The 18406-nt window shown below is 45.3% G+C and overlaps 1 long non-coding RNA gene across 1 annotated transcript in view; it reads right to left on the bottom strand.

The window, feature by feature from the left end:
• Positions 1 to 5621: 5621 nt before the first annotated feature.
• LOC135262707 (uncharacterized) overlaps positions 5622 to 18406 on the bottom strand; it is a 121772-nt gene continuing 108987 nt past the window's right edge. Inside the window, exon 5 of the long non-coding RNA XR_010332303.1 lies at positions 5622 to 6268. This is a non-coding gene — a long non-coding RNA (uncharacterized LOC135262707). The remainder of the gene's footprint in view (positions 6269 to 18406) is intronic.

The following is an 18406-nucleotide window of genomic DNA, read 5'->3' as shown; positions in this document are numbered from 1 at the left end:
CACCACCAACTGCTCCACCCCCTACCCCTGCCCACCACCCAACTGCTCCACCCCCACCCCCCTACCCCTTCCCACCACCCAACTGCTCCCCCACCCCCTACCCCTCCACCACCCAACTGCTCCACCCCACCCCTACCCTGCCCACCACCAACGCTCCACCCCACACCCCTACCCTGCCACACCCAACTGCTCCACCAACCCCATACCCTGCCCACCAACCAAGTCCACCCCACCCCGGCTGCTGGACGAATCCGCCTTGGCCAAACCCATCGACAATCAGGATGGGCAGACGAGCTGGCTCATGGAATACAGTACCCTCTATCAGTGAAAACAGTATACATGTTGTATGGTGAAGTGTTTAGTTGACTGTTATCAGTCGGTGTGTGTGTGTGTGGTGTGTGTGTGTGTGTGTGGTGTGCATCATGTGCGTGTGTGTGTGTGTGTGTGTCATGTGTCATCGGTGTTGTGTGTAGTGTGTACTCCACTTATCAAGATCACTTACACTCGTCAAACAGATTTGATTTGACGTGCAAGGGAAAGGAGAACCGGTATTTGAGTGCGGGAAAAGAGACCTGACACAAGCACAAACTTTCTGAAGGTAATTGTTTTGAGTTTCCGTCACAGACTTTGAATAAAAGCGCCTCACCGTGAAGACGTGTGTCTCGGCACACCCAGCAAACCGAAATGCCTATTACCCTGCCGTACCCAACAGACTCAGCTCAGGATAATTGCATGCCAGCAAAAAAAACGAAATTGCCGAGTATCCTAGCAAGGACCGTTCCATTAAATGTCCTTCCAAAATCAGTGAAATCAAAAAATACAAGGTGGTTTTAATCTACCGTATGCGAAGTTGTAAAAATAAAGTTTTTTTTTTTCTTTTGTTCAACATTACACCCTTGTGCTGCTGTGTAAGGTGCTGCCCCCTATAGGTGACCAGCCCTTCCTGCACCGCGGACAGCACCCGTCTCTCACCCGCAGTGCCCAAACCCGAGAGGCCTTTGGATCTCTGAGCAGAGACGCCCCGATCCGTGGGCACCCGCACCTGGAGCTGACTCACAACCGGGCCAGGTGTCCGCCATCGCCTTTGTCAGGTCTTGTGTAACGGCGCAGATGGCTCAGCTCTTGAAAGGCAGCCGCCGTGTGTTTTCGCTCTCGAGCTCCTTCCTGTTCGGGCTGTTTGATGTGTTCGCCCAAACGTCCGCGAAAGGGACTGCCTTTAAGTGCTTGTTTTCGCATTTCATTGCTTGGTTTTTTTTTTTGTTGGGGTGGGGGGGGATTTTATTTTCCTGGAAGAGAGGCAAATAGTGGGGGGGTGGGGGGTTTCCACCAAGCAGAAATGACAATATGCTAAGTCCTAAGATCAGTGTTAATGAAATATTTATTCAATTGTCACAGCAGTGAAATGCTTGCAGCAACCAGCAAGCAAATTCAAATGAAATTTAACATTGTTGGCCACAGTGAACTGTTTATTTCCTCTGGGTTTTAAAAAGTGTGTGTGTGTGTGGGGGGGGGGGGGGGTGACTCACATTAAACTGTCCGTTGAACACCCCCTGCACACTGACGAGAACTTACAATACAAGCTAGCCACCTTGAAATGGAAAGCCATTGCTAAAATGGTGAGGTTTGTTTAATGTATGTCAAGCAGGCTACACTCTCAGAAATAAAGGTACACAAGGGTAGGTACAAATTCTGTACAAGTACAAAACTGTACTTTTAAAGGTACTAGTGACAAGCGATTGTACCTTTCTAGGTACTGAATGGTACCTTTTTTTCTGAGAGTGTAGTTAACTAGGCAATTTACTGTAACATTATTTTTTTTTCTTCATTGTGTCATTACATAGGTAGACGTCAGTGTTGACAGCTTTAGCTCTTTCAATCAAATTGTCCTTGATTCTGCTTGGAATTGTGGGATTGAAAGTAAACTGCCACTTTGCATTTTTCCCCCCTTTTACTCGATAGAAAAAACACAGTCGGGGTTGTAATAACACGATGGACTCATTTCCATGAGTTGAACGGCCATATTTGTGTTTCCTTTGCGGCTCATTTATTTTAAGGACCAAGTTGGCAGTCCTGGCTCCGTTCTGTTGTATATTTTCCCCGGAATGAACACGTTGTGAGTATTTGTTTTTTATTTTCGATATGCACCGTCGTGGGTTTTTGGCTTCGTCGGTGGACAGATTGCTTCACTTTGGCTCAGAAAATTTTAAAAATCTGCCTGGGAAAACAGCTGTTGAGCTGATCTCAGGCCAAGAGAAGAGACCTGTTTTTACACCACCTGGCTCTCCACCTTAGTGTGAATGGAGCACACGGTGTTCCTGGAGACAACCTGTACACTGCTGGTTGTGCTATAGAGTACCACTATAGTACTGTGGGCCTGTCATCATCCCTATATCCCCTGCCAATAGATTCACTCACCTCTAATTGTTCTCTTGCACAACTCCCCCGGCCATTTTAAGGCCTGATTAAACGTAATATGTGTAATATTAATATTAATAAGTGTCATATTCGTAACCAATGAAACTAATGCTAGTTCTGTGGTTTGTAGAAAGTCTCGATTTGCATCTTGACCACATAGAACATAAGCATTAACACATTACATTACAGGCATTTAGCAGATGCTCTCATCCAGAGAGACTTACACAGCTATTACGTAGCATTTATATTGCATCCATTTATGCAGCTGGATATGTACTGAAGCAATGCAGGTTAAGTACCTTGCTCAAAGGTACAACGGCAGTGTCCTACCCGGGAATCAAACCTGTGATCTTTTATGTTACAAGGCCAGCTTCTTACCCATTATACTACCCTGCCGCTCAGCTCTAAGCTGAGTTTCGAAGGAGCAGTAGAATGACAGGCTGCACTTAATTGCGTAGTACTGGGATAATAAATCAGCTAGTGCAGCAGGCATCTGCTACAGGAATCACCTGACTGGCGCCTGTGTACAGACAAATCACACATGGCAGGCAGACATGCGCCAGCACTGCCGCCCATCACGTCGAATAACCGTACAGGTGGAGTTCCCATGATCCCCTTGGGCATTCTGCTGACCAGGCTGACAGATCTACAGTACAACGCGACGCACGGTGGTATGATTGAACTGGCTCGTGTTTTGATATGACACGTGTCACACCCGCGAGGCCTGTGGGAAACCATCCTGTCCAAAAGGTTCGGCCTCAAAGTTAAAATCCAGAATAAAATGCTGAAACTTTTTGAACTTATAGTTAGAGACCATTAGTTTTTTCCACTACAGTTGGTAGGTTTGTGTGTTTTTGTTTTCTAAAATGCACACACAGGTTAGTCTGATGTCCTACATCTTTGGCCTAAAACAAGGTTTAATTAAATTCCAGATATTCTATTCCCATTATTAAGGGTTTCCTAAAAATGTTAAGTCGTGAAATTTGTGTGTGTATGTGTGTGTGTGCATGTGTGTGTGTTCCCTTCATAGAGTCATGAAGGGGACAATACATTTATAATAATACTACAAGTTTATATTAAACCTATAGCACTGTACATTTAAACACATTGCACTGAGAACTGCGCGTGCTCCAGGGTATTTATTACGACAGAAAGCCTCCTGCAGCTCCCGCAGCATCCGAAAAGGAAACCCATTAAAACAGACCCAGTGAAGCAGCCACGTCCCTTGCTTAAAACTGGTTTCAGTTCGCAGAAAGTCAGAAAAATAGCACAGGACGTTTTTTTTTTCCCCGCACACCAGCACAATGGCGTCTGAGTCACACAGCGGAACGTGTCAGGGGGACCTCAGACGGCACGCCGAGCCAAAGTGCAGCTTCTTCGTGCGGCGATGATACCCCGTGGCCAGGAGTCAAAACCTTTCTGATGGTGGCTCTAGTTAAAATCCAGCCTACCACAAGTTCAGTGCTCTGCAGCACTGGCCGCACAGAGCAGGCTGTAGCCTACAGGGTCAACGTAAGCGGTGTCCGACTACATGTGCATATATAAAGGACATATAGACTTACTCATGTGTTATAGAGGGTTTATAGAACTTCACGCATGTGTTACAGAGCACATATAGAGCTTCACGCATGTGTTACAGAGCACATATAGAGACTCACTCATGTGTTATAGAGCACATATAGAGACTCACTCATGTGTTATAGAGCACATATAGAGACTCACTCATGTGTTATTGAGCACATATAGATACTCACTCGTGTTATAGAGCACATATAGAGACTCATTCATGTGTTATAGAGCACATATAGAGACTCACTCATGTGTTATTGAGCACATATAGAGACTCACTCATGTGTTATAGAGCACGTATAGAGACTCACTCAGGTGTTATAGAGCACATATAGAGACTCACTCATGTGTTATAGAGCACGTATAGAGACTCACTCAGGTGTTATAGAGCACATATAGAGACTCATTCATGTGTTATAGAGCACATATAGAGACTCACTCAAGCCCCTTTCACACAGCTAATACCGCATCTGAGCCGCCTCTGATGCGGTAACAATTTCCCTTTCCCACAGAATTTGTAATTTGGTATTCGGGCCGTCTTTACATTTCACACACAGTAGAACGCAACTCTCGTGAATGAATTGTTTACGTTCCGTTACCACAGTAACGCACTTGATGTAGGTCCAAACCTATAACGTTACTTGTTATTTATTTTCGTTGCAATCTTTTTGTAATTTCCGGCAAAACAATCAGACAAACAAACGTTACATTTTGAAGTGCAAGTGGTCGCATTTTTTATGTTATTAGTTTTCACGTTCTCAGCGGGTCCAGGTGTTTCCTCTGTATGCCATTTTTTCGGTTGAGAGATAGGTGCGTGTAAACGCAGATCTGTAACGTAATTCGAACGCCGCCCAGAAAGCAGCTGTCGATGCTGCTTTCCGTTCCCACAGGAGAAATGCGGTAGTCAAGCCGCCACCGGGAGACGCGTTTTCGATGCAGTGTTTTAAAAGTCGTCGCAACGTGTTCACGCAGACATAAGTGCGGTATCGAAGCCGTCTCGAAAACTCCTTTTTTTCTTCTGTGTGAAAGGGGTATCGTTTCTGTAGGCTCATTAATTGATGGACAGCACTGCATTGATGTGACAGATTCACGGCTGTGATTTCGCTTGGTGGAATAAAAAGTAAAGAATAATTTAGAAGTTCTTGGAAACACACGGTTGTTATAATGGTGACGCCGGTGGGAAGCAGCAGGCAATCATAAAACAAAGAGACTCGTGCACCATAAAATATGAGAACAATCACAAAAAAACACATCCTTAAAAGAGCGCAATATTGGAGCAAAAAGAACAAATCTGGAACTTTTTATCATTTGATCGGATAAGAAAGGGAGGAAGCGGCTTTGAACAGTTCTGATTAAAAATAAACTCGGAATGCTAAATCCTTGGGGGTTCATGGATTATTAGAGCTAAAATTCACATGAGTTATTAAAAGTGATCCAGGAGTCAACCCCAATGAAGGCATTCAATGAGGCTTGAACAGCAGAGCCATCAGTTGATAAAGCAAAGGGAAAGCTGTCTTTTTTTTTTCTTTTTTTTTTGTCTAAAAAAAAGAGGTGTGTTCTTGTAAATCAATAAAAGGACAGCCCGTCTGTTTGCAAGTTCTTTGTACCACAACGGGGGGGTGTGAAAGAACAGCAGTCAAGGGATGGGAGAGTTGAACATATGGAAGCAAAGTTTTGGAGACAAATTTCACGAGACAAGAGGAGAGCCACACAGATTGAGGACGGGGAAAAAAGCAAACTGGTCACCACAACAGTGGTGTGTATACAGTACATAGTGAAGGAAGCCAACAAGGCCAGGGGTCAGAACCAATCACATTCAAGGAACCAGGAGGAATCAGAATGCGTAGGCTCTTAGAAACATACAGTACCTAACAGCCTGACCAGTGTGTATAATTAGGAAGCCCAGCAAAAAGAGTTATAGTAACCAAGCCTATGCACAAGAAGCACATTAATGACTACAATATTTCTGATTCCATCTGAAAAGAGAACAATTAAAACTATCTGAGAGAAAGTAACAAGCTCTCACAGTATTTGTTAATTTGTTGACTCTGTGATGATAACAGGTTTTTTTTTTTTTTTTTTTGGACATCGTACAAGTGGTGTGAGTCCAGAGCGAAAGGAAATCGTTTCTCCTACCCCTGTTCACTAGCACATTACAGAAGGGATCAACCGCTCACCTGGAAAGGTAATTTTCAAAGCCTGTTCCCAAAACCATCAGAGTTCCCATTAACCACAGCCTTCAGATCCACGGCTTGTTGAGTTCCTCTGTTTATGATGTCGCCTGCTGAATAAATGACAAAGGAGCCTCTGTTTCAGGTACAAACAAGACGCGCGTACTGAAAATATACAGCATCACGCTACATTTTATATTCACTAAGCTAAACCAAGGAAATAACAATCAACCGCAATCACTGATCTCATCTTTTGCCACTGGAAGGTCAGTGGCAACAATTCTAAGAAAAACATTTTTTTTTCCGGTTTCCGGTACTATGACTAAGGTAGAGCTCCAATATGCATTCTCCAAAACATGCCATAATGCCGCCATAGATATCTTAGGTTTATCGGGTTTTTCTCTGTGAGTCTCACCGGAACACACACACACACACATGCAAAAAGAGATAGAGAGAGAGAGAATCGTACCCCCCCCCCCCACCCCCACCCCCACCCCACGCACACACACATCACATGATATCTTGGAAATTTCAGCATCTCTAATTCCTTCCTCAAATTGGAAGCCTGCTGGAAAAAGTGAGTCATAATTATACGATGATAAAATATGCCGTTACATAATAATGCCTATTCAGCATGCAAACTTACACTCAATGTTCATTACAGTGCTTATTATTACATTTTGTACATTTAGCGTGGTGGGGTGGTGGAAGCAGTTTTGGACTGGGCAGATGGGGTGGGGGGGTGCTGTGAAAGCAGTTGTTGACCATGGATGCGGGGGCGGGGGATTTGTCACCAATCGCGAGACCCAGGAACTGGTGCAAGAACAATAGCATCGAAAAATCTATTCACACCCTGTGAATACTGTGCAATTAAAATGTCCTTCAAAAATAAAAATAAAAAACTGAATTCTGCATTCAGTCATCTGGCGTTGTGGCCTAAAATGATCACATAGACCATTTATGCCAGTAGACAGCTCTGAATGTGTAAGACAGCTTCCATGAACATGACAGCAAGTAGGGAAAGAAAATAATGAAGACCCCAAGTGATTGCTGTTATGGTTCTCATGGCAGTGGGACTAAATGTGGGTCTATCTTTTTGCATCTCAAAAGGGATTAAGATTTATTATAACTTACATTATGTAGTTGGTGCCTTTCTTCTATTTGCCAGAAAAACATTTAAACATTTCAGAGAGAAGACCGTCTTCCATTTAATTCCACTCCCAGCCAAGATTTTAAGTAAATAAAAAGGCCTTCAGAGAAGCTCGAAATATAACAAATCAGTTTTTAACGCCACGCTGCCACGATGCAGTTGTAAGCACGCCGTTCTAATCTTGTCGCCGGGGTGAATTCTAATTAGAACATTTAAGCGCTAAATTTCGGTCTTCGACCTGCGCTCACGTACCTTTTTCCAATTTGCTTTACCTGTCCCCCCCTCCCCCCCCCCCCCCCGGATCCTACGCGGGTTGAACCGCTGCCGCCCGAGGACTTATTTACTCCGGAGCGGAAATGATTGGGATGCTAAAAAAAAAAAAAAAAGGGAGAGAGAGAGAGACGGGAGAGCTTGATAAAGTCGCGCGCCGCGTTACGAAATCATGGAGCTTCGCGGTTTAATTAAGGTGCGCGCCGCGCGCTCGCAGATAAAACGCGAGGACGGTTAAGGAAACGGAAGATTGTATTTTCCGTAATTAGCATGATTTGCTCCGTGCTATCGGTTGGCGAGAGGGGACACGGGACGGGCGCCCGATTAAGAAGTCCTCTGTGTGGGAGAAACGGGGCACGGGTTTGAAACCCCCAGCTGATGGTGCCACAAACACGGGGGGAACGTTCTGCCCTGAACCCTGAGCAAAATATTTGATTAAAATCAGCGTTAAAGATAAAACATACACCGTATGACCAAAAGTATCTGGACACCCCTCGGTCTGGGGCTGTTTTTCATTGTTTTGGGCCAGGCCCCTTAATTCCAGTGGAGGCAGATCTTAATGCTCAAATCAAATCAAATCAAATCAGCATCAATGCCACAGCATACAATCGCATTCTGGATGATTCTGTGCTTTGTGCTTCCCAAACAGTTTGGGGAAGGCCCTTTTCTGTTTCAGCATGATAATGCCCCCGGGAGGAGGCTGTTATAGCAGAAAAGGGACCATATTAATGCCCATAATTTTGGATGAAATGTTGAATGTCAGGTGTCCACGTACTTTTGGCCATACAGTATATTAGCGGATTTTTTTTAGCGTTTCGATTTTTAAGTCTTTCTGCATGCGTTTGGTAACAAACACGCAGTAACTGCTAAACACGTGGCTTCAATTTCATTATAAATTTGACCCTAAACCGCGCGTGTCACTGGGAACGACGCCCGTGGAGGGAGACAGGAGGCCGGCGGAACGGGTCGCGCAGGCCAGTCACGTCCGCAGCGAGGAGGCCCGGAGCGAGTAAATCCTCCAGCGCTGCTCTCGGTGACCGAGTTTTATCCGCTGGCCTGGGGAGGGCTAATCCATCTGGAAAGAGCGGTGTGAAATGTGCCCTCACCTTTCCCCCCGCAGTCCCAGCATGCCCTGCCTGCTGATTCCCAGAACAGGACTGCAAACAAGGGGGGGCTGCGGCGCAGAGGCACGCACAGAGGAGGCCATTTTGGCTCCGCCCGCAATTTCTTTTGTTTCAGTTCCTGTTTTCGGTTGGTTTGAATTTTCAAATTTTGAACTGTCCAACGGATACAATGGACCGTTTCTTTTAGTGTACAACACAGCAGAAATATTCAAATCTGGCCCTCAAGGTCAGTAGTACTGCTGGTTTTCTCTTCTGCCTGACTGTCCATAGTCCAATAAATTCTCTGATTGAGCTTGGTCCCTGTTTTGAGTGTCCCTGCAATACAGAATTCTAGGTCAGAAAGGTCAAAGGGCATCATAGTATGCTTCTGTTGTTTATCCACATGAAACATCAATTGTAATTTTCAGCTACAGTTCCGCCATCTTCTCTGAATGACAAACAAATTATCTTTTAAATAAAAAAAAAGGAAACCTGTAAAAGTTCAAGCTGAATTACCTTTCTCTTTGTCTTTGAAATGATTCGCTAAACAGTATTGACTGTAATACCCTGTGCCTCAAAGACTTAATTGCATCTTGGACAACTTGTCCTTCCATTTAATTAAATTGTTTAATCCAAGACTTTCTCGCAGTAAGCAGACGAACTCCCGGGACAAGCTTCGCGTTGTTTCCGATCGCTCTACCTTATGTTGCCCAGATTGACGCCATAACCCAGGGACATCCTATGCGCCATATGAACCTCCATAATTATGCCCACGTCTTCTTTTTAATTGGTTTTAAATGAACAGCATTCGTTTTAATTAGCTTCTGCACACGCGCTGGATTTTAAGAAGCTGCCCGTGAGTTCAATTCATCTCTCTCTCACTCTCTCTCTCTATCTCTCTCTTTCTGTCTGTTTTCTCTCTCGCTCTCTCTCACACTCGCTCTTTGTCTCACTCTCTCCCTCTCTCTCTCACTCTCTCCCTCTCGTTTTATCTCTCTCACTCTCTCCCTCTCTCTCTCACTCTCTCCCTCTCGTTTTATCTCTCTCTCTCTCTCCCTCTCTATCGCTCACTTGCTCGCTCGCTCTCTTTCTCAGCTAATGGAAATTCATAATCTCTCTGTGCTTGGCCTATTTTGTATATTTTATATGCTGGGCCACAAAGATGACTTTGCAACTGTTAAGTCTAACCTGGCAGCCTCGCACACACACATACACACACACACACACGTGCCCGCACGCGCACACACACACTTCATCCTTCATACTGGAATCAGAATCACCACAGACACCGTGAGAAATTTCACCGGGCTGCCGAGTGCAATCGCGAGTCCATTATTTAGCACACAGAAAAATACGTCGCATTCTGATGAGGAAAAAATAAAACCAAAATCTGATAATCGATGAAGACGTGGCGCGTTCAGCGGAGCGGAGCTTAAAGTGATCACATATCGCAGCGCAGTTGTGTTCCTGTATAATACGCACTGCCCGCTTCCAATGATATTTCTTGGCGGCTGATAATAAAAGTGGAAATCGCTTTACGTGGCGGGGATGTTTATTAAGCATTTCTCCAGCACGGGCAGACGAGTCCTTTGTACAGTGTGAGTGAGTTAGCATCGCCGGCCCGGAGCTGGGTCACACAAGCACGCACCTTTGTCCTTGAAAACAAATCAATTCAAGCATTCAGGGGTTTTTGTTTGTTTGTTTGTTTGTTTTGAGAAATGGGAAAACTGTCGGTGTGTATACATATAGATGTGTGTGTGTGTGTGTGTGTGTGTGTGTGTGTGTGTGTTTGAGTGTCCATACACAAGTGTTTGCTTTCCTGTTAAAGTAGGGCAAGTTGTCAGGAAACATGGGGACACTGCAGTGCTGGTCTTGCAGAAAATAATCAAAGTAAACAGATGCTATTTACTGGTGAAGCCATGCCCCGAATTCATCACCTGCCCTTTACCCAAAACAGCACTTCTGGCTTCCATCAGTTCGTTATTTGTTTGCGGGTCTACGAGCATCGCTTGTCGGGAGATGGGATGAAGGACCTTTTGCAAACAGTGACATGTTAGTTCATCTTAAGGATGACAAAAGAGCATCAACCACAATGTCAGGCCCCTTTTCCGGTTTGCAAAGGAAAAAAATCCCGGGCCTCATAAAGAAACTGGCGAAGCTTTCCCGTGATTGGCTACCGTGCCTCACGAGCTCCTTCCTCGAACCGCGGACGCGGTGGCCGATTGATCCGCGCATCGACGGGCCGCGTCCCGTCCCGTGGAAACGCCGGGCGTTCGACTCCCGCGGAGTTCAGCGATTCCGTGCGGTCCGCCGGTTTTGTTTTCCCGATACGTTCAGATCTCTCCCCCCCCCCCCCCCCCCCCCCCCCCCCCAATTTCCACGCGCATTGCAATTCGCCTCACGTCTCCGAACAGCCAGGTGCTTCGATCGGCGGGGGTTGGGGTCTCCTGCTGGCTTTACTGCCACTGCTCAGAAAAGAAAAAAAAAAAAAAACTGTTTATCTGGGCATTCGGGCCGAGCCCAAATCCGCCATCGGCAACGCCATCTTACGGCGGCCACACCCCGAGAAAAAAAACCTCTGCGGCAACCAAGCCTCCGCTCAGCTGAGCTCTAACCCCCCCCACGAGGGCCCCCCCAAAAACGCACGGTTCTCGCCGTGGTGGATCTAATCGAGGGGTCACACGCGTGTTACCGCGGCGTGTCTGTCAGTCTGTCGGCTTCTGATTGAGCTCGATTAAAATAAACGTGTGGAAGCGTTTGGATGTGAACCTGACACATTTATCGGTTTTTGGGACGTGGAAGTGATAATTAAACTGGCGTGCGCAATCGCCCAGGGTAACGGAGTTAAGCTCCCTTCCAAGTAGACCTTTTCGGTTCCTCTCGACTGTTTGTCTAAATCTGTCTGAAAATATTGCGGTTTTACTGCCTTTTCAACAGTTACACCTCTTTTGGGTGGCAATACAGTCCCGAAACACCGAATAGTTCCTTTGTTTGGGTGAGTGTAATTATGCAAAGAGTTATAGGTGAAAACCACTCTTGTTTGCCTGAGAATATTTTGGGTGAATTTACTTGTTTGGCATTGGAGATATCATTGTTGTGGCAGGTTTTATACCTAAAATTGTATAGTGGGTTCTTCTATTCTTCTATCAATGATATTATAGCTACACCATCGTACCTCTCAATCTTATGCTGAGTTACAGTAGGGTTTGGTTTTCTGACAGATTTGTGAGCTGACACACAGTGGAGAGTGTCAGACAGTCTCCTCGTCGGTGGGTAATTTTCTGTGGTGAATAAGTGAGAGGCGAGTTTATGTCAAGATATTTTGCCTGAGAGAGCAGCTGTCAGTTAGCTAACCAGGCTGCGTGATGTCAAATGTCAGCCTTCTACAATGTTATACAATGTTATCTTTCAAGGCAAAAGGGAAACTGGAGACGAGGTAGACCTTGAAGTAATATGTAAAAATAATAATAAAAAGCAACGTATGTGATCACGTACAAGAGTTACTAATTCATGTGAAAGCTTCCTGAGATTAGTGCTAGAGCAGTGGTTCTTAACCTGGGTTCGGTCGAACCCTAGGGGTTCGGTGAGTCGGTCTCAGGGGTTCGGTGGAGCCTCCGCCGCAGAGGTCCACCCCTCAGTCTAGTCTGCATTATTACACTATTTTTTACTAAAGAAGGGTTCGGTGAATGAGCATATGAAACTGGTGGGGTTCGGTGCCTCCAACAAGGTTAAGAACCACTGTGCTAGAGGCAGAATCCTACTGAGTCTTCAAGACCAGGTTTGACAATAGATGCACTAACAGTTCACAGAATGATCAAGCTAAATAGGTTGAACGACCTCATTGCATTTTTTTTCTAACCGGCTTCTCGATTTATCTTTTCAATGAACATGATTCATGCCCGCCATGATTCATGCGCTTATCCAAAATAGCATTGATGTTTTGGCAAATCAGTCATGCTACTAGCTATGAACATAAGCTGTGCTGTGTAATTCTATTTGGTGCATGTCTGTTTTCTTATCCCGTGGGTAGCCCAAAAATGTGAGGTATTGTTTGATCTATTAATTGCTCGTTCTTTGATGGTCCAGTTTTTTAATCTCTCCTGTCCTAAATTTTGGGCACTCTCACTGGCGGAATGTTTCTGAGCTGCTGTTCTAACAGGAAGTTGAAGCTGGGAACATTTGTTCTGTCCTGGAGGATAGCACTCTGGGATCTAGCGAGGATCTGGGATGAGATTTGACAGTTGTGACATTTGTGCCATAAGCTTTGAGGACTGACAGCCAAACTCAGACATGCTCAGGTCAGTCAGCCAGTGAAGGGTACTGCAATGTCTCCATGACAGAGGTGAACACAAGCACTAACATATTATTTAAAATATACACTCTAAGAGTTTATTTAGAATATAAGCACTAATAGTTTATTTAGAGTCAGAATTAGTTACTCTACACTGGTGCTTCAAATTACTCACTATAATTTAGACTCACATTCATTACATTACATGAGTACACATTACATTGCATTCAGAATATAATTTATAACAAATTAGGAGAACAGGCCTTAATAACTTTATTAGCCATCTTTTGGATAAGTCTTCATTTGTACTGACTGCTTAAGAGACTATTAGGTTTTACGAAAACTACATTTTCATCGTCTGCTCTATTGATATCGTTTTAACTCATTTTCTACCCCCATTTTCTCTTTCAACCCCCCCAATTTGGAAATTCAAATTTTTCAAGAACCTTGTTCAACAGTATAATGACAGTATTCTACCCAGGAATCAAACCTGCAACCTTGAGGTTGCAAGCCCAGTTCCTCACTCATTGTACTACACTGCCGCCCATAAAGAGAGACATAAACTCTCACCAGCATCGAGCAAGCCTTGGGGCCAGTTCATATGAAAATATTGGGGGTGACATGTCTCACTGTCCCCCCCCCGCCCCCCCCCCAAAAAGAAAACCTACGTGTATGCTCCCAGTCCCGGCCAGCGAAGGCACGGTCAGCATACCACAGAGTGCATCAGAGCACTCTGGAGTTCTGCTTAACTGGTCGTGCCTCCCTTGTACAGGTCTGGCAAGGGACAGACACAGACAGAGAAAGCATCCTGACCTTGAATAAGCAGCTCGCAGCTTGCGGAGGTGATAAGCTTAATTGCCTGCAGGATGAGTGCAATTGTATCCCAATGTTGAAAAATAAAGATATTTTATATGCGTTATATCCTGTATACAGTTATGGAAAATTCTAGCTTCCAAAAAAAAAAGATATGTGCGACCTATTCTTGGACCATGAAGGGAGACAGAAAACCTTTGCTAGTGAGAGAATCACAGGGGCTCTGTTCAGGTGTATTCTTCCCACACCACGTGAATAAACAACACATCGCTTTTTCCAAGTACCAACCCAAAATTCAGAGTGGATTTTTTTTTTCCTATGACACCCTGGTAAGGTTTAGGCAGCTCAGGGATGGGCCAGGAAGGTGAAATGTGTTTCTGGATTTCAGACCTCTACTTCTGATATTAATTATTTAATTAGCCCAATCATTAATGCTACATGATCTTACATGAAATTCCATGATATGAATGGCTGATTATTGTCCTTAAGCCTGTATTATAGCGTATTATTATGATCTAATCTATGAGTCAACTGGTGTTGGTGTTTTAATGATTAATTATCTGATTGAACCAGGATAACTGGCGGCAGCAAAAACCAGCACCAACCCACCATGATTGGAGTTAAACCGTCATGCACACTGGACCCCCAGAACTAGAGTTAAACTAGCAGACTCTGTAACCCTCCAGGACTGGAGTTAAACTATCAAGCCTTGCAGCCCTCTGGGACTGGAGTTAAACCTCCATACACACCAGCTCTCCAGGACTGGAGTTAAACCTGCATACACATCAGCCCTCCAGGACTGGAGTTAAACCTGCATACACATCAGCCCTCCAGGACTGGAGTTAAACCTGCATACACTGCGGCCCTCCAGGACTGGAGTTAAACCTGCATACACTGCGGCCCTCCAGGACTGGAGTTAAACCTGCATACACTGCGGCCCTCCAGGACTGGAGTTAAACCTGCATACACTGCGGCCCTTCAGGACTGGAGTTAAACCTGCATACACACCAGCCCTCCAGGGACTGGAGTTGCCCGTCTATGAGGTAGCAGATGGGTGAAGAAACATATTGCACTGCTGCTATATTTCCCCCCTGGATTTATAGCAGAACAAATAGGAACCTGCCACAATTAAATGTAAGCTTTCTTTGTCTAGCCGCAATTCTGTCATCGATCTCTTGGTGTAGTCACGCAGACTTGTTTTTCCTCTCTCTCTTTTTTCATTTGCTCTAAACATTGCATTTCCCAATATTTACAACTGTGTGTTGAACTATGTACAGTACATGTATGCAGTCTCTCTGTTTGATGTGGGTCCCTCTGCTAACTAGACAGCTTTTGGTTTAAATAAAACACGGGAGAGATTTGGAATTGGCTGACTGTGGAGAGACGAGCCATAATACCATGAAAATTCCCTGGGAAATACAGGCCTGTTGACAGTATGGTGTACGAGAGCCAGAATCAGGTTGTGGGAAGAGTTGATTTTGTGGAACAGAGTCGTCTCATGTTGTTGAGGAAGGGACCTGCAGGACCGTTTTGCAGATGCAGTATCCTCAGTGGCGGAGAGCGCATCATCAAGGCTTTTCGCTGTCTTGGGGGGATATTGCAGCCCCGTGTCCCTGTCATGTCCATTGTACAGGACTGATACTCATTTAGAGCCATTCATACGCAAATCGGTTGAAACTACTGAAATATTTTACTTTGATAAATACATTCACTTTGTTCAGATGTTCTTTGAATGGTGTGAGGTAGCAAAAAAAAAAAAAAAACAGTCGAACCAGTTGGGAAATAAAAAAGCCATTTAAAAGATCAGTGTGTAGTCCCAGGGAGAAAAAGATAACCCAGACAAATGTGCTGTATTGTACAGAGTAGGGTAATAGGACGACCAGCCGCAAGCTACCATGTATCATTACATTCAATTCAACGTCTTTCATCACACAGTGGAACATACCGGGCGGGGGCAGTCTGCAGAATTGCACACTGTAGTTTATGACAAATGCGGTGCTTTAATCTTGGGGGGTGGGGGGTAGGGGGTTGAGGGGGGATTGGGAGCTTGGGGGGGGGGAGGATCAAGAGGTTCCCAAACTCCCTCATTGAGAAGAACATCCTGTGCGTGCTGCATTATGCGGAATGAAAAAGTCTTGCCTTCTACTGTTGCCTGGCCCGTCTCTCTGCCCAGAGTAATTTATTTGGCTCACCTGGTCACCTGAAGCTCGGCTGTCACAGGTAGCAGGTTCAGACGGCTTCCGCGTGTCGTCGTCGCCGCGTCATGTGACCAAGCGTCCTGCAGCAGCTCAGACGACTACCACGTGTCACCGCGTCATGTGACCAAGCGTCTTGCAGCAGCTCAGACGACTACCACGTGTCACCGCGTCATGTGACCAAGCGTCCCGCAGCGGGTTCAGACGACCGCCATGTGTCGCCGCGTCATGTGACCAAGCGTCCCGCAGCGGTTCAGACAGTCGCCCCTTGTCATCGCCGCGTCATGTGACCAAATCCTCCCGCAGACACTATTAGCTCACCGCGCTTGTGTCGGCGGTTCCGTTTTTCTTCCCGCACTTTAAGTCGTCCTCCAGATAGAAAACAGCATGATTTATTAAGAGCCTTTCATAGGCCGCTACCTCTAAATAAAACAAATGAATCCCGTGTGTTTTTGAATAATTGATAGTGCTTTGGAAATATTGTTATTTATTTATTTAGTTTAATTTGGTCTCTGAAGTGTCTGTGGAAAACGTGGAGCTGACCAGTGAGGTCCTCATAGCAATCTGGGAATTAAAATTTTTTTTTTTTTTTTAAGTTGCTGCCCCTGGCCTTTTGGAAGGGGACTGCCCTTGCTGGCACTTGGGTCTGTGTGTTGGAGGATCGGAATGAAATGCATTCCCATTGTGAGAACAAACACTCTTAGTTTGCATGCATATGTCTCCTATGATCCATCCTCTCATACCTCAATTCCGTCCAGTGAAGTGAGCTCATACAAGCCGGTGAGCAATGAGAAACAGAACCTCACTCATTACAGGCTTCCGGAAACACCACTTTCCCATCGCTACACACGAACGTTCCTTTCATATCTGTGCTCACTAAAACGTAAAATAAGTTGTTGCTGACATTTAAATCGTTTTTTTGTTTTTTTGTTTTTCCGGCTGAGAGCGAAAGAGGAAGGCAGCGGAGACCGACCCTGTCGCGTATATTCCGTCCGCTCGGTGCAGCTGAACGCGCTCGCGTCTCGCGCGGCTTCTACGGTGTCAGTTTCGGGGAATTTACCTGCGGTTTAAATTATTCAGCCTTTCGTGGTTCGTAGCATTTTGTCCACTTCAGTGACCCGCACGGCAGCTGTAAAGCCGTTTTTTTCGAACGGTTTCTCAGCAGTAAGGCTGAGTTTCCCGCCAAACTTTTTGACGTCGGTTGGACGACTGGTCGACGTCGGTCATGGAGGTCGATGTGACATTGTTTAGTGGGGCAGAAGAAATGTAACATTTTTCTTGTCAATAACTTGATGAGTATGAAAACACTGATCTATAATAGGCATAAAAGTGGTCGTGTCATGGCTCAAAGTCAATCAGCCTTACAGCCGGGACACAAGTCGACAAATTTTTTTTTTTTTGGGGGGGGGGGGCGCCTGGGGGTGAGTTTGCTGTGCCGACAGAGCAGAGGAAGATGGGGCTTTACACCCAAGGTTCCCTGGGACATAAAATTACAGGCTTTTGAATGTACTCTTTTCTTTTTTTATTCTCCTTCTTTTCCATAAGCAAACACAGTCAAAGCCGTATGAGGAATCCATTTTAATAATGCATCACAGGCCCATGTTTTCTTTCAGTGTGGCATATGCAGGAATGTATCGTGGGCGTGCGCTTGGAAATGTTAAACCACGGGTGCTTTTAAATGCAATAAGAGCCTGAGGCGAGGTGGGGGGTGGGGGGGGGGGGCACATACACACTTCCTTTTACATTCAAACACATTTGATTGCGGTTCAGATTGTCTGTTTATCAAAATGGAGTTATTTCCATTTGGGACTCATGCATATTTACTTTAACATATGGTTGCCAGAGCAGAGAGAGGGGGCGATGCATATTTTATGGAGAGAATGCTTAAGTGTAGAAGAAGCAGCATAACAATGAAGACCAGAGCCAGCATCACTGCGAGGGTCAGAGTTCATCTGAGAGAGAGCGAACCTGTCCGACGATATCACTTATGGAAGTTAGCCATCGCAAACTAGAACACACGCTCATGTGAGATGGACACGCTTTAAGTTTCTTCAGTTTCTTTGTCACTTCACTCGTTTCAAGAATCAGGTAACATATTCATTTTTGCTTCAGTTTTGGGCCCTGGAGAAGCAGAATTCTTCTATGTACAGCGTAGCTCATGTTTGTTGACATGGTTTTTGAGTTTTAAGCCGCTTTTCCACCACAGGGTACCGGCTCAACTCTACTCGACTCTACTCGCTTTTGGTACCAGGTACTTCGTTTTCCACTGCAGACAGTACTACATTGACCTACCCTCGTCAATGTAGCTGGTCGTCAAAGCGACGCCGCATGAAATGCGTTGCTCTGACCAATCAGTGGTCTGCAGTGTTTTCACATAACCTTTTGGTATCGCCTCAGCTCACTTGGAACCTCGACGGAGGTGATACCAA

The sequence above is a fragment of the Anguilla rostrata genome, chromosome 9, assembly GCF_018555375.3.
Source record: "Anguilla rostrata isolate EN2019 chromosome 9, ASM1855537v3, whole genome shotgun sequence".
Taxonomy (NCBI): Eukaryota; Metazoa; Chordata; class Actinopteri; order Anguilliformes; family Anguillidae; genus Anguilla; species Anguilla rostrata.
The sequence above is the reverse complement of the archived record's forward strand: the minus strand, read 5'-3'. Positions and strand labels throughout refer to the sequence as shown.